A 17,400-nucleotide genomic window follows, 5' to 3' on the forward strand; every position below is an offset into this window, starting at 1 on the left:
AAAATGCCAATGAAGAGAAGAATTCCTTGAGAGGCAGAATTAGCCAAATGGAAAAGGAGGTCAAAAAGACCACTGAATAAAATACTACCTTAAAAATTAGATTAGAGGGTGGGAGGATAGAAATGGGGAGAAAATTTGTAATTCAAACTCTTGTGAAAATCAATGCTGAAAACTAAACATATTAAACTAAAAAAGAAATAAATTTATTTAAAAAAATAAAAAAATAATTGAGATGTGAAATATTGTCTAGCATAAGCTTTAAAATTTTCCTGAAAAGATCTATGTCTAACAAACATAAATAATCATAATATTTAAAAAAAAACTTACACTAGGTTCTTTATATAACATTATACCACATTTTACATGTCAGTGTTATTTTCCCTATCCTGTAATTATATTTACCACCAACAATTACATTTTTTCTAAATAGATTGATTAGAGAGAGACCTTACCATTTTCATGAAGCATGAAATACCCAAATTAAAAACACAGCAGAAACTAAATTAATCAGGTACAAAAACTCAATTGGAGGAGAATAAACTCAGTAGCTAATTAATGAAATGACAGAGTGGCTCTGCCAAAATTTTGCCTTAGAAATTGAGTAAGGAATGAAGACAAAAGGCTTCAAATCAAGCTTCTCATCGTGGGGTGGAGGGGAGAGGAGAGAAAGGGGGGGAAAATTTGGAACTAAAAAATTTGTAGAATTGAATGTTGTAGACTAAAAATAAAAAAATAAATTTAAAAAATGCCAAAGGAAAAAAAAAATAGATTGGAGCAAGTGGAAGCTAGTGACTTGATGAGAAATCAAGATATTATAAAACAGAACTAAAGGAATGAAAAAGTGGAAGACAATGTCAAATATCTCATTGGAAAAAGCACGGACCTGGAAAAAAGATCCTGGAGAGATAATTTAAAAATTATTGGACTACTTGAAAGCCATGATCAAAAAAAGAGCCTAAATATCAACTTTCAAGAAATTATCAAGGAGAACTGCCCTGATGTTCTAGAGCCAGAGAGTGAAATAGAAATTGAAAGAATCCACTGATCACCTCCTGAAAAAGATCCCAAAAAGAAAACTCCTAGAAATATTGATGCCAAATTCCAGAGCTCCCAGATCAAGGAGAAAATGCTGCAAGCATCCAGAAAGAAACAATTTGAGTATTGTGGAAACACAATCAGGATAACACAAGATCTAGCAGCTTCTATATTAAGCTATAGAGGGGCTTGGAATATGATATTCCAGAGGTCAATGGAGTTAGGATGAAAGCCTAGAATCACTTACCCAGAAAAACTGAGTATAATGCTACAAGGCAAAATATGGATTTTCAATAAAATAGAGGACTTTCAAGCTTTCTCAGTGAAAACACCAGAGCTGAATAGAAAATTTAACTTCCAAACATAAGAATCAAGATCAAGCATGAAAAGGTAAACAAGAAAGAGAAATCACAATGGACTTACTAAAGCTGAACTGTTTTGTTGACATTCCTACATGGAAAGATGATGTGTATGATTCATGAGACCTCAGTATTAGGGTAGCTGAAGGGAATATACAAATATATATATATATATATATATATATATATATATATATATATATATATATATATATATATATATATATACATATACATATATATGTCTGTGTGTGTGTATACATATATAATGTGTGTATGCGTGTGTATATATATATATACATATATACATAGAGAAGAGAGAGAGAGAGAGAGAGAGAGAGAGAGAGAGAAAGAGAGAGAGAGAGAGAGAGAAAGAGAGAGAGAGAGCACAGGGTAAGTTGAATATGAAGGGATGATACCTAAAAAATTAAAATCAAATTAAGGGATGAGAGAATAACATATTGAGAGAAGGAGAAAGGGAGAGATAGAATGGGGTAAATTGTCTCGCATAAAAGGGGTGAGAAAAAAGCAGTTCTGTAGGAAGGGAAGAGGGAGCAGGTAAAGGGGAATGAGTGAATCTTGCTCTTGTCAGATTTGAACTGAGGAGGGAGTAAGATACACACACAATGTGGTCTCTTACCCACAGGAAAGAAGGAGGAAGAAGATAAAAAAGGAGGAGCGATTGAAGGGAGGGCAGATAGGAGGAGTAGGTAATCAAAAACAAACACTTTAGAAAAGGGACAGGGTCAAGGGAGAAAATTCATTAAAGGGGGATAGGTTAGGAAGGGGCAAAATATAGTTAGTCTTTCACAGCGTGAGTATTGTGGAAGGGTTTTACATAATGATATGCATGTGGCCTGTATTGAATTGCTTGCCTTCTTAGGGAGGGTGGGTGGGCAGGGAAGAGGAGAGGGAATTTGGAACTCAAAGTTTTAAGAACAGATGTTCAAAAAAAATGTTTTTGCATGCAACTAGGAAATAAGATACACAGGCAACGGGTCATAGAAATTTATCTTGCCCTACAAGAAAGTAAGGGTAAAGCTATGGGAGGGGAATCAGGTGACAGAAGGGAGGACTGACTGGGGAACAGGACAACCCAAATATATGCCATCTTGGAGTGGGTGGGAGGTTAGAAATGGGGAGAAAATTCAAACTCTTGTGAAAATCAATGCTGAATACTAAATATATTAAATAAATTTTAAAAATAAATAAAAATTTAAAAAAAGAATAAGAGGTTATAACTGGGCAACCAGCTGGCTCCACTGGTACTGTGATGATATCAAGAAAAATTAAGAAAAGCCTCCAGCACAGTCAGTGGACCTTTTGTTGGCAAAAGTTTGTAAAATGTGCACAAAAGTTACACCAGATAGGTAGGCATGGATGAATTTAGATCAGCTTTGTTAGAAGGCTCTCTCAAATCAAGGAGATCACAGTTGAATATCTGAAGACTGGGTATATGGAAGACAACAAGGTATTGAGAATAGAAAGACAGAAGAAACAATCCCTTGACCTCAGGGAACTTACATTTCATTGAACAAAAATGACATGTACATAAAAAAGTAAATACAAACAGTCTAAAAGTCATAACAAGAAATTTAAATAGGAAATATGCAAACTGGTAGGATCAGAAAAGACTATGTAGGAGCTAGTATCTGATGTCTGATTGTTTGAGAAAAGTCATGGAGGGAGGATTTAAGAAAGGGAAAATAAATAAATAATAAAAAATAAAGGGAAAAATAAACAAATTCTCTCCAAAGCACAGCCTTCCCACTTTCATAAAATTTTATGTAAATTCCTAGTTACATATTTGGAATGTAAAGATTCTACTCCTGCTCTGAAATATCCTACTGCTTGCTAATAGTGTCAGCCACTACTCTTTTTTAATATAATTAAAAATAATTTAAAAAGAAAGACTTTAGGAGTAATTTGTTTCAGCCAGATCTTAAGAGACACTGGGAATCTTTTAATTTAATCTTGAAAACCATTTCCAACAATAAAGTCTTTACAAAGAGTGATTTTTGTACTTGTCTTGCCAACACAGTTCAGTTGAGTAAGAAAGAATAGCATCTGAGTACTTTGCTAGGCAAAATAAAACATTATCCAGAGGGTTACACTGAATAAAAAAAGATTCTCAATATTTCCTAAGATCTGGCTGAAACAATTTACCAGTAAAATCTTTCTTTTTAAGTAATTTTTAATTATGTTAAATTTATTTTCTCTCCCTTTCTCTCCACTGGAGAGGGGGAATAAAATTTTAAAAAATAGATCTGTTTAACAAATATGCATAGCTAAGCAAACTACATTTCCTCATTTTCTCTGTCCAAAAAGAAAAAGAAAATAAGTAAAAGAAAGAAATGTTTCATTCTTCAAACTGAGCATCATCTGTCTGATTTTTAGCTAACTGGACCACTTCAGTGAATTGTATGGATCAAAGGACATCTTCATGAATTTTCAGGGAAACATTTTGCAAGTTTATAAATGACTATATAGTATAGAGGTAAAGAACTCTCAACTATTAATGTAAGGGACCACTGAGGAAACCATTAAAACTTTTAAAGAGAATTCATATTTGTCTCCTGTGGTCAAATGCATAATTTGACTCATTCCCAGATCCATCACTTTGTCCCCATGAGTTATTACTAGGTACCTGTCTGATGATGTGGAGATGAACCTATCCCTCTCTCTCAGTTTATAGGATACTCTATCACTGGATACACACCATGATTATTGAAATTATTCCAAGAAATGTGGATTTTGAAATTAAGTGAAACATCATGTCCAGGGTTAGCAGCACTGGACTTTACTCTGAGAAGTAGAATATTGGTTTTTGTTTCCCTTGTGCCTAGTACAGTGTCTGTTATATTGAATCTACTTTATCAACATCAGCTGAATTCAATTGCACCAAAGAAATGTATCCCAGCTCAAAGCTCAGAGCTAGAAGAAATCAATGAAGCAAACTGTGACTCCACCAGCTAATTTCCTATTGGTGATCAAGGCCCTCATTTGATTCCTAAGGTGCATTATTTGCTGATGGTGACATTGCAAAGTTCATTGTTTTAACTACATGCTTTTCAAGTAAATGCCTGGTGCATAATTTGCTTATAATGTTGCATAATATAATAGTGGCATGATTTACCCGACATTTCAGATTATTCTATTAATGAAGAACACACTTTGCTGAGCAAGTTTAATTGTGTGTTTTTCTCTGATTCACTGCTGATTGGCTCTGTACTTCATTGATTGAGCTGAGTGCTTCACAAGTTGAGATTTCATATCTTTACTAATGAAGAAAAATATGCCTGTTGTTGGTTTTCCATTGCAGCATGACAATTCATGAAAACTTCCTGGGAATAAATCTCTGGGTTTTTATTATTATTATTATTATCACTATTGTTGTGATTATAATGTTGTTTAAAATCCTCTCTTTTCATCATCTCTAATACTGAAGAACACCTTAACCAATTCTGCCAAATTGAAATTTTTTGTCCCTCGAAACTGCCTCTTACTTAAGATCACAGGAGTAAACCTGGGGGTTAGCATTCTTAATGATTGCTCACCTTATGAGCCCCCAGTGATTTGCTTCCCCATAAGAACTGGCTGATAGAAACAAGCTATTAGTAAAGGCATTCCATAATATGGCAAATAAAAATAGTCACTACAAAAAATTTTTTAAAAATCTCTGCCATTCCTAGAAATCTGGAGCACACTTTCATAAATACAGATAATATAATGTTTATGGGAAGAGTGAGTATAAACTGAGAATACAATTTTAGTAGGGTACACATGTTGTGAATATATATGACAAGGCAACTCACAACCATGGAAATATAGCACCTAAAAGTCCTTTCTCTCAAACAAGGGCCCAAAAATCAATTGTCAGTGCTAGTTTCCTCTTGAGTCTGTGGCTGGTTTTTGTCTCTATTCTCTAAAAATACTTTTTTTATTTGACTGACCACCTCTCTGTATCTGAGGTTTTAGTATGTTTCTCTGCTTGCTGGTTGTAATATGTCTTACTCATTGAGAAGCAGCATTTTAAAACTGCAATGCCTAATGGAGTAAAGTAGAGAAATTCCCCTCTTTTTGTCATTCCCTCCCAAGAGTTGTTGCCTGACAGAGATTTACCCTGATTTCTCATTCATTTGTGGCTGTTAGTTTGGGATTTTCAGAAAGGCTTAGCTACTTAAGTCCTTGCAAAGACATGCTCATTTTTTCATCATCAAATGATGTTGTTTCCTTTAATTTGATCAAAGTAGTTTATTTATCATAAAATGAATGCTTTTAACAGCCCATAATCTTACAGCTACTTTAACTCCATTGCACCACATTAAAACCTTATCATACATGTAAGTAAATCCTCATCATCTCAGGTAGAGGGGCGATCATATTCCTACTTCCTTACATGTGAACATGGAAGGCAGGGCAGGGATAGACATTTCTAAAGCACCTCTCTTGTGCTTGGCACTCTGCTAAATACTTTAGAAATATCACTTCATGTGATCCTGACAACAACCTTGTAAAATATGGCTGTAATTACACCCATTTTGCAATTGAGGTAAACAGAAGTTAAATGACTTGTCCAGGGTCACACAGTTAGTAAGTGTCTGACACCAGATTGATGAGAGAGAAACAGAGACAGAGAGAGACAATGATAAACAGAGACTCAGAGAGAAGACAGAAAGGGAGAGACAGAAATAGAGACAAAGAGAAAAGAGACAGATTCTATAATCATTCAGTGAACAAACTTTTTCACCCATTTTCACTCATTTTAGTGGAGTCTGATCCTTTGTGACCCCACTTGGGATTTTCTTGGCAAAGACATTGAAGTAGTTTGCCATTTCTTTCTCCACTTTATTTTATAGATGAAGTAACTGAGTCAAACAGGTTTTAGTGACTTGCCCAGGGTCACCCACCCAGCTAATAAGTGTCTGAGGTCAAATTTAAACTTAGATCCTCCTGACTCCAGTCTGAGCAGTCTACTGTGCCACCTTAGGTGCCCCACAGTGCCAATTATTGTTCATAGTATGCAATCAACAAATGCCAAAATTATTTTTGCATGATTCCTCTTCACTTGATAATTGCTTCTCTGTCCTGCAACATGGAAGTAAGGAATAAAAGAAAGGGAAAAAATAAGCACCTGCTATGTGTTAGCCTCTTACAATATGAATAAACGCAAAAAGGCAATCTGTACCTTTAAGAAGCTTACATTGTAGAAAGAGAAGACAGTAGATAAAAGAGTTAAGAAATGGTTGGTTATTGTGCTTGTCCTTCATTTTGAAGAGGACCAAAACATCAGGAAAATGACAAGACTTGCAGTTGACTTTGATTTGAGTGATGGAGAGCTGTGCAAGGTCATAAGCCTCACTTACTCCTCCAGTCATCTGAATCCAGTTGTCTGATACTCATAAGCATTACTGGAAATGGCACCGGATGCAAGGGGAGGCCCTGATTCTTTCAGGCTAATACATTTTCAGGTTCTCACTTTGAGAGAGGTAACACCCATTCAGTGAATAGGTCTTTTTAAGAAGTGTCAAGGGATGGCCCTTTTAATTAGAAAAAAAATAAATTTAAAAACATTAAACTGGGAGGAGAAGACCCTTAGGGTTGCTTCTCAAAAGAGAAAAACTTACCATTGCCATTCACTCTGAGCTAGAGGGCCCAAAATATAGCCATTAAGTGGAACTTGGGCAGGGACCTATTGTAGTCCAATCTATGAGCTTCAGAGTGAAATGGGTCAGAAAAGAGAAAGAAAGAAGGAAGGGAGGAAAGAAGGAAGGAAGGAAGGAAGGCAAAAATAAAGGAAGGAAAGAAGAAAGAAAGAGAAAGAGAGAAAGAAAGAAAAGAAAGAGAAAGAAATGAAAGGCTTGTGGGAAGAGGTAAGGGCCAAGTACTTAGCATGAGAACATAGTGAGGAAATCTGCAAAGAAAGGACCAGATCCAGAAGGGGAACTGGAGCAGGCCATCTTGGGCCCACCACAAAATGAAGGCCTCAGAAAGAACTCCTCAAGAGAACAATGGGGCAGCTTGACAGAGGTATATTACAGAGTGGCAAGTCATGGGGTGACTGGATGTTCCATGTACTGAAGGCCTAGGCCCTTAGAGAAATCCTCTAAGAGGAGATTATAGCTAAGTTGTGGTTTTGGAGTCCAGAAGGTCAGCAACAGAGTTGTGAGAGGGATTAGAATTTGAACTTCAGAAACAAGGTAGAAAATATATTATGAAAAAGGAACAGGTGGTGATGAGGCACTGAGCTCAAGTTCAAATGGAGAGAAATATAAAAAAAACAAACCAAGAATACATATCTGTAAGTCAATTAAAAGAACTTTCAGGCACCTACTATGTACCAGGCATGCTGCCACATCCTGAGAATAACAAGGAAGCCAAAGCCAGAACTTGCTCTCCAGAAACTAACCATCTATACATGTTGGGGTACAGGTGTGATGGGTGGAGAAGATGACATGTAAATATTTATGTGGAAAAAGTTATAGATAGGATAAAATGGAAATAATAGACAAAAGGAAGGTAATAATATTGAAGGGGATCCAGAAAGGATTTCTTTAAAAGGTGGGCCTTTAGCTGGAACTTGAAAGAAGCTAAGGAAGCCAACAGACAGAGATGAAGAGGGAGAGAATTCCAGGCATGGGTGACAAGTAGAGAAATTATTTGGACTTTGGAGATGGAATGTCTAGTGTAAGGAACATCAAACAGGCCAGTATCACTAATCTGAGGTTCTGGAGGAATGTATTAAAAAAAATTTCATTTGATTTGGAAGGAAGATATACACCAAGATAAGATACAATTTAATTTAGGAAGTGGAAAGAGCTCTAACCTCACATGCAAGCACACTCATATCTATTTCTGTCTATCATCTATATAAGTGGAACTAATTTTATTAGATAGGAAAATATTTATTTAGAATAATAATAAACTTTAATAAAAATAACTGATGATAAAGTGTAGGTGAAGTAAAAGCATAACACTAATTAAGGTTATTAGAAAAGAAAGAAGGCAGAATGGAGCCAAGATGGTGGCTGGAAAGCAGGAACTCATATAAGTTCTCCCCCAAATCCATCCAAACACATGTAATAATGGCTCTGAACAAATTCTAGAGCTACAGAAGCCATGAAATAGCAGAGGGAAAGAGGTCTCCACTCCAGGACAGCCTGGATGGTCACTGGAAAGGGTCTATCACTCTGTGCTGAGAGCAGAGTGCAGCCCAGAATGGCTCATGCCAGGACCAACCAGACCTGGAGTCTGGTGGGCAGAGTAGGTCCTAGGGCACTGAATCACTGAGCTGTAGCAGTTAACAGATTTCTCAACCCACAAATGCCAAAGACAAGAAAGCAAGTTAGTGGGAAAACTGCTGGATCAGGGTGACAGCGGTCCAGCCCCAGCCCTGGGGTAGCAGAGGTAGCACAGTCGCAGGAGCAGGAAGCTCCTGCAGCTGCTTCCAAAGCTCTAGCTGTGTTTCCTTCCAAACCCATGCCCACCCAGGGGGAGGAATCAAGCTGCGGATCAAAGCAGGAGTGTGGGGAGCACTTTGCTGACACAGAGGGAGGGTTCCCTTGCTTTGTACTGCTTGGATCTGGGTTGTAGTCCTGGTTGGCAGTTCTTGGGGGAGGAGGAGCACTGCTGTGGCAGAGCTTCCAGTAACTGTGGAGTAGAAGTACCTCTGAAAACAGCAGTACAGCCCCTAAAGCTTAGGACAAAGTACTCTGTACTCTACAAGCAGTCATACCCTGACAAAAATCTCAAGGTTCAAGTAGTTGGCTGGGAACATGAACAGGCAGTGAAAAAAAAAGACTCAGACTCTTTTGTGACAAAGAAGATGAAAACATACAGTCAGAAGAAGTCAACAAAGACAAAGAGCCTAAAACAAAAGCCTCCAACAAATAAGAATTGATCTTAGGCCATGGAGGAGCTCAAAAAGGATTTGGAAAAGCAAACAGGAGAAGAGGAAAAATTGGGAAAAGAAATGAGAGTGATGCAAGAAAATCATGAAAAACAAGTCAACGACTTGCGAAAGGAGACCCAAAAAGATACTGAAGAAAATAATACCTTAAAAATGATTAACCAATAGAGCTCCAAAAAGCCAATGAGGAGAAGAATGCTCTGAAAGGCAGAATTAGCAAAATGGAAAAGGAGGTACAAAAGACAACTGAAGAAAATACTACCTTAAAAATTAGATTGGAGCAAGTGGAAGCTAGTGACTTCATGAGAAATCAAGAGATAATAAAACAGAACCAAGAGAATGAAAAAACAAAAGACAATGTGAAATAGCTCATTGGAAAAACCACTGACAGGGAGAATTGATAAAGGAGAGATAATTTAAGTTATTGGACCACCTGAAAGCCATGATCAAAAAAAGAGCCTAGATATCATCTTTCAAGAAATTATCAAGGAAAAATTCCCTGATATTCTAGAACCAGATGGTAAAATAGAAGTTGAAAGAATCCACCAATCTCCTCTTGAAAAAGATCCCAGAAAGAAAATTCCCAGGAATATTGTCACCAAATTCCACAGTTTCCAGGTCAAGGAGAAAATACTACAAGCAGCCAGAAAGAAACAATTTGAGTACTGTGGAAATTTAATCAGGATAACACAAGATCTAGCAGCTTCTACCCTAATGGATCAAAGGGCTTGGAATATGATATTCTGAAGGTCAAAGGATCTGGGATTAAAACCAAGAATCACCTACCCAGAAAAAGTGAGTATAATGCTCCAAGGCAAAATATATATTTTCAATAAAATAGAGGACTTTCAAGCATTCTTGATGAAAAGACCAGAGTTGAATAGAAAATCTGACTGTCAAATATCAGACTCAAGAGAAGCATCAAAAAGTAAACAAGAAAGAGGAATCATAAGGGACCTACTAAAGTTGAACCGTTTTGTTTACATTCCTTCATGGAAAGATAAGGCGTGTAATTCATGAGACCTCAGTATTAGGGTAGCTGAAGGGAATATACATACACACACACACACACACACACACACACACACACACACACACATATATATATATATATATATATAGACAGAGGACACAAGGTGAATTGAATATGAAGGGATGATACTTAAAAAATAAAGTTAACTGGTGAGAGAGAAATATATTGAGAGATGGAAAAAGGGAGAGATAGAATGGGGTAAATTATCTGACATAAAATTGTCAAGATAAAGCAGTTTTGTTGGAAGGAAAGAGGAGGGATGTGAGGGAGAATGAGTGAATCTTGCTCTCATCGGATTTGACTTGAGGAGGGAATAATATACACACTCAGTTGGGGCTCTTACACTGCAGGAAAGTAGGAGGAAGAGGATAACAAAGGGGGGTTAATAGAAGAGATGGCTGATAGGGGGAGGAGATAATCAAAAGCAAACATTTTTGAAAAGGGCCAGGGTCGGGGAGAAAATTGAATAAAGGGGACAGGATAGGATGGAGGGAAATATAGTTGGTCTTTCACAACATGACTATTATGGAACTGTTTGCATAATGATACATGTGTGGGCTATGTTGAAGTTCTTGCATTCTTAGGGACAGTGGGTGGGGAGGGAAGATGGGAGAGAATTTGGAACTAAAAATGGATGCTCAAAAAAAAGGTGGTTTTGCATGCGACTGGGAAATAAGTTATAGAGGCGATGTGGCACAGAAATCTATCTTGCCCTACAAGAAAGGGGAAAGAGATGGGGGAGGGGAGTGGGGTAAAAGAAGGGAGGGTTGACTGGGGAATGAGGCAGTAAGAATATTTGCCATCTTGGAGTTGGGTACAGGGTAGAAATGGGGGGAAAATTTGTAACTCAAAATCATGTGGAAATCAATGTTGAAAACTAAAAATATTAAATAATAAAAAAGAATTAAAAAATAAAAATAAAGAAAGGGAAAAAATAAAAGAAAGAAGGCAGAAGAAGGGATTGGGTGTTTAATGATCCAGCTGGATTTAGTGTCAGAAGGCCTGAGTCCAAATCTCTACACATTTTACTATCTGTGTGAATCTGACCAAGACACTCTCTCCCCCATTAAGCTCCCTATTTCTATGACCCAGCTTCCTTATCTTGAAAGTGAAAGGAGTAGCATAGATGATCTCCTTCAAACTTTAAATCATTCACCACATTGTCAGGACCCACTATGTCTTGTGTCCACTTTAAGAGGTATTTCCCCAGTAGTAGTATCTACCCCCTTTTTCTCAAGAAGTCCTAACTCCCTTCACAATGTCCTTCAATTTGACAGAGGCGAAAAAGAGATTGTGACTTTCCCAATGCCACAACACCAGGAATTATTAAGTTGTGATTCTAGATCTTCTGACTTTAATTTCAAGGATCTTTCCACAATTTTCATGATATTCAACCTCCCATCTGTATACCTTTATATAAGTTGGTCATATGGAGACTATGTATTGGATCTAAGATTAAAACCAGTGTCTCTTCAGTCAAAAAGTATTTTCTATCTCCCATACTGCCTTTCCTATATCACCTGTAAGAGATTTCAGAATATAATCAGCATGGTTTTTTGATCATATTCTAAACACAATGCAAAGCTGATGCTACATTTATGGGAAATTTTATCATGTAGTCAACATCTTTTTACTTTGCATAGAGCTGGCCATGGAATCAGAAGACCTGGGCTCCAGTTGTGCCTATAGTACTGGATGAATGAACAACTTTGGCCAGCTCCCTGTACCTCTCAGTGCCTCAGGCAACTCTCTGTGTGTATTACTGCTGATTTGCAGGCTTACAGGAGTTTGGGTCAACTGTAGGTCTTGCACTAATTAAATAAGAGGCAAGTATTGATAGTAATTTTACAGTAAATAATTTCATGTCATTAAATAACATAGTATTGATAACAAATTGCAAATAGTACCATATGGGAGATGACAATTGCCATTTATAAAAATAGTATCTGGGCCCATATCATGGTAACAATTGGTGAATTGGCTAAATCTTCCTTCTCCTTAAAGCCTTCCCTCACAGTGTACATTTTGGAGAGGCCCAGATAGGCTGAGCTCTTTAATTGTTGGTTCTGTGATTTCCAGTTAAAGGTAACTTGTTCATCACATCAAAAATATTTCACATTATCTGGAGCTGGTCAGGACTTCGGAAGCTACTGAGTCCAAGCACCTCACTTGATGACTAAGGAGAGTGAGGCCCATTAAGGCTGAGGTACTTGCCTAAGTACACACAATTGGTGACTGTCAGATGCTGGAAAGAAAATGAAGTCCTTAGAAACAAGAAGCAGAGGACTCTTTACTCTACCACTGAACTTTTCCAGTGTCTGAGTGCCAAAGTGGGTATTTGATTGCAGAGCTTGCTTTCTTATTCATCAAAGTGGAGTGTTTTTTTTTTTCTTTCCATCATTAGAGCCTGGCATTATCTCTAATTAGAAGCTACTATTTTTATGTGAACATGAAATTTATTTTATTAAATCTGAAGAAGAAAAAAAAATCCAAATATGAAGCCAATTGAAACTTCCTTAACAATTCAATAATGTCTACTCACTACCCTCTAAATTATTATTTTTTTCAGGATTTACATCATGGAATTTATGTTTCTTATGTGATCACCTTGTGACTGGGTGGTTTTGGTCTTTTAGCAATCAAGGTCCTTGGAAGTAGTCAAAGGCCTTCCATGTGCAGCACACTTTTATTTTCTCAGATAGTGTTTGAATACATCTTAGTAAAGCAGAAAGGGGGAGGCTTTGGAGATAGACACCCTGTGTTTGAAACCCCTCTCTTTCTCAGGTCATAGTTTCCCTTAATCACATAATAAAGGGTTTGGAGTATGTGGAAATTAATGTTCCCTTCCAGTTTGAAATCTTTTATTCTAAGTATTAGGTTGGGACTATTACCAGATAGACCTGGGAAAAAGGGCTGCAGGGTGTAAAGACAAGGAGAGGTCACCTTGTGCACCCCGGGAGGGGTCATTCACATGGATAAAATGATAGCTCTATCTGAATATTTGTATATTTGAGGAGAATCTTTTGGGACCTTTTATAATCCTAGTAGTGTATTGCTATGGAAGGAGACTATAATGGATAGAAAGGTGGACATGGAGGCAGAAATATCTGGGCTCCAATCCCATCCATATCATTTGTTAGTTGTATGACCATGGAAAAGGTTCTAAAATTCTCTTATCCACAGAATTTTCATCTATAAAATTAGGACAGGGCTAGCTGTAATACCAACCCCCCAGGGATGTTGTGAGGACCAAGGGAGATAATGCATGTGTAACATATTATAAACATTTAAAAAACTAAATAAGTTTCAATTATAGGAAAAAAAGCAGATGAGAGAGACATTTCTACATTTTAATATTCTGTCAATGTAGCAAGAACAGGGAGAGTTTTGTGAAAGGTGTCCAGTTTGGCTGGAATATAGAATAGTTAGAAGAAAGTTACATGGAATAAATCTGCAAAAAAAAGGATGGCCATTGATCACAGAAGACTCTGAGTACTAGGCTAATAAATATTGACTTTACCCGGAACCAGTTGGGTATAAGATGGAGAAATATAGGAGATAATCCTACTATACATATTCAGGACTACTTAATTGGCTTGATTCAATAAATGTTAATAGGTTAATGGCATGTTTTTGCAAGATCTATAGAATGGCACAATGAGAGAATCTTGGTGAATACTTTTTTTTCTAGATGCCATGTGTATTACATGTACAAAAGATCTACAGTGGATAGGGAGGGCTAACCTTCAGGATGGTAACTAAGATCCTAAAATACCTTGACAGGCTACAGTGAGGGCCTGAATTCAGAAAGAAAAAATGCTATCAAGAAAAATGGAAGGCATCATACTTACAGATCAAAAAGCAAAATTCACAGGTACAGGAAGAGGAAAAAAGAATGAGAAAGTTGTTTGGCTTAAAAAGATCAGTGTTTTGCTGCTTTCGTTTTTTTTTTTAAATTAGATTCTATACTCAATATGAGTCAGTGGTATTATATGTAGCCACAAAAAGCCAATATGGACTTAGCATTAAGTGATGCATATCTTTCAAAAGTAATATAAGAGATCTCTTTCCTCTCCTGCTCAGATACCATCTGTAATGTTTTATTCAGTTATAAGTTTCATAGTTGATGAATAGAAGACAGAGAATCATGATAGCTAGTTTCAAGTATTTGAAAGACTGTCTTGTGTAAGAGGTATTTTGCTTGGTATCTTTAGGTGCAGAAGGAAAACTCAGGGAGAATGGATAAAGCTTATTAAAAAGGAATCTTAAATGTTATTTCAATAAAATTACACTAAGAGCACTACAGACATTAAATTAACAGCCTTGATAGGTCATGGATTTCCCATCTTTGGAGCTCTTCTTGTAGAGAATGGATAGATACTTGTCAGTTATATTATGGAGGATATTTTTTTCTTGGGTATACATTGGACTAGTTGGCCCGTCCAATTTTGAAATTCTGTGGTTCTGATATTCTAAAATTTATTTATTTGTTGTTAGAATCTTAATATTAAAGCTTAAAATATAGGATGTGCTTTGAGACAAGTATCTCAAATTTTATTTTTCAAAATCATTGGGTCCCAAGAACCTGACTTTATCTCCTCCTTACATAGTTCAACGGGAAATTCAAGAGGTTAGACTGAGTGGTTTCTATTGCTATTGCTCACAAACACTACCCTCACTTTCTTTTTTTTTTCATTTTTTATTTATTTAATATATTTAGTTTTCAGCATTGATGTTTACAAGAGTTTGAATTACAAATTTTCTCCCTGTTTCTGCTCTCCTGCCCACTCCAAGATGGCATATATTCTGGTTGCCCCATTCCCCAGTCAGCCTTCCCATCTGTCACCCCACTCCCCTCCCATCCCCCTTTCCCTTCTTCTCTTCTAGGGCAAGATAAATTTCTATGACCCGTTGCCTGTGTATCTTATTTCCTAGTTGCATGCAAAAACTTTTTTTATTGTTGTTTTTGGACGTCTGTTTTTAAAACTTTGAGTTCCAAATTCTCTCCCCTTTTCCCTTCCTGCCCACCCACCCTAAGAAGGCAAGCAATTCCACATAGGGCACATGCGTATCATTATGTATAACCCTTCCACAATACTCATGTTGTGAAAGACTAACTATATTATGCTCCTTCCTAACATATCCCCCTTTCTTAAATTTTCTCCCTTGACCCTGCCCGTTTTGAAAGTGTTTGTTTTTGATTACCTCCACCCTCATCTGCCCTCCCTTCTATCATCCCCCCTTTTTTATCTACTTCCTCCTTTTTTCCTGTGGGGTAAGATACCCAAATGAGTATGTATGGTATTCCCTCCTCAGGTCAAATCTGATGAGAGCAAGATTCACTCATTCCCGATCACCTGCCTTCTCTTCTTTTCCTACAGAAATGCTTTTTCTTGGCACTTTTATGTGAGATAATTTACCCCGTTCTATCTCTCCCTATCTCCCTCCCTCAATATATTCCTCTCTTATCCTTTAATTTGATTTTATTTCTTTTAGATATCTTCCCTTCATCTTCAACTTACCCTGTGCCCCCCCCTGCATATATATATATATATATATATATATATATATATATATATATATATATATACACACACATACATACAGATATACATACGTACACACTCACATATACATATATATACATAAACATATATATATATGCATATTCCCTTCAGCTACCCTAATACTGAGGTCTCATGAATCATACACATCATCTTTCCATGTAGGAATGTAAACAAAACAGTTCAACTTTAGTAAGTCACATACAATTTCTTTTTCTCATTCTTTTTCTTGATTACCTTTTCATGCTTCTCTTGATTCTTGTGTTTGAAAGTCAAATTTTCTATTCAGCTCTGGTCTTTTCATTGAGAAAGCTTGAAAGTCTTCTATTTTATTGAAAATCCATATTTTGCCTTGGACATGATACACAGTTTTGCTAGGTAGGTGATTCTTGGTTTTAATCCTAGCTCCATTGACCTCCGGAATATCATTTTCCAAGCCCTTTGATGTCTTAATATAGAAGCTGCTAGATCTCGGGTTATTCTGATTGTGTTTCCACAATACTCAAATTGTTTCTTTCTGGCTGCTTGTAATATTTTCTCCTTGATCTGGGAGCTCTGGAATTTGGCGACAATATTCCTAGGAGATTTCTTTTGGGGATCTATTTGAGGAGACGATCGGTGGATTCTTTCAATTTCTATTTTGCCCTGTGGCTCTAGAACATCGGGGAAGTTCTCCTTGATAATTTCTTGAAAGATGATATCTAGGCTCTTTTTTGATCATGGCTTTCAGGTAGTCCAATAATTTTTAAATTGTCTCTCCTGGATCTATTTTCCAGGTCAGTGGTTTTTCCAATGAGATAGTTCACATTGTCTTCCATTTTTCCATTCCTTTGGTTCTGTTTTATAATATCCTGATTTCTCATTAAGTCACTAGCTTCAACTTGCTCCAATCTAATTTTTAAGGTAGTATTTTTTTCAGTGCTCTTTTGGACCTCCTTTTCCATTTGGCTAATTCTGCCTTTCAAGACATTCCTCTCCTCATTGGCTTTTTGGAACTCTTTTGACATTTAAGTTAGTCTATTTTTTAAGGTGTTGTTTTCTTCAGTATTTTTTTGGGTCTCCTTTAGCAAGTCATTGACTTGTTTTTCATGGTTTTCTTGCATCATTCTCATTTCTTATCCCACTTTTTCCTCTACTTCTCTAACTTGCTTTTTCAAATCCTTTTTGAGCTCTTCCATGGCCATAAAAACTTTATGTTTTTCTTGGAAGCTTTTCATGTAGGCTCTTTGACTTTGTTGACTTTTTCTGGCTGTATGTTTTGGTCTTCTTTGTCACCAAAGAAAGAATCCAAAGTCTGAGACTGAATGTGAGTCTGTTTTCGCTGCCTGGCCATGTTCCCAGCCAATTTACTTGACCCTTGAGTTTTCGTTGGGGTATGACTGCTTGTATAGCGAAGAGTACTTTTTTCTAAGCTTGAGGGGATGCGCCATTGCTTTCAGAGCTATTTCTATACAGGCAGCTCTGCCACACCAGCACTCCTCCTTCCCCAAGAGCCGCCAA

This window comes from Trichosurus vulpecula, chromosome 3 (genome assembly GCF_011100635.1).
Source record: "Trichosurus vulpecula isolate mTriVul1 chromosome 3, mTriVul1.pri, whole genome shotgun sequence".
NCBI classification, from domain to species: domain Eukaryota; kingdom Metazoa; phylum Chordata; class Mammalia; order Diprotodontia; family Phalangeridae; genus Trichosurus; species Trichosurus vulpecula.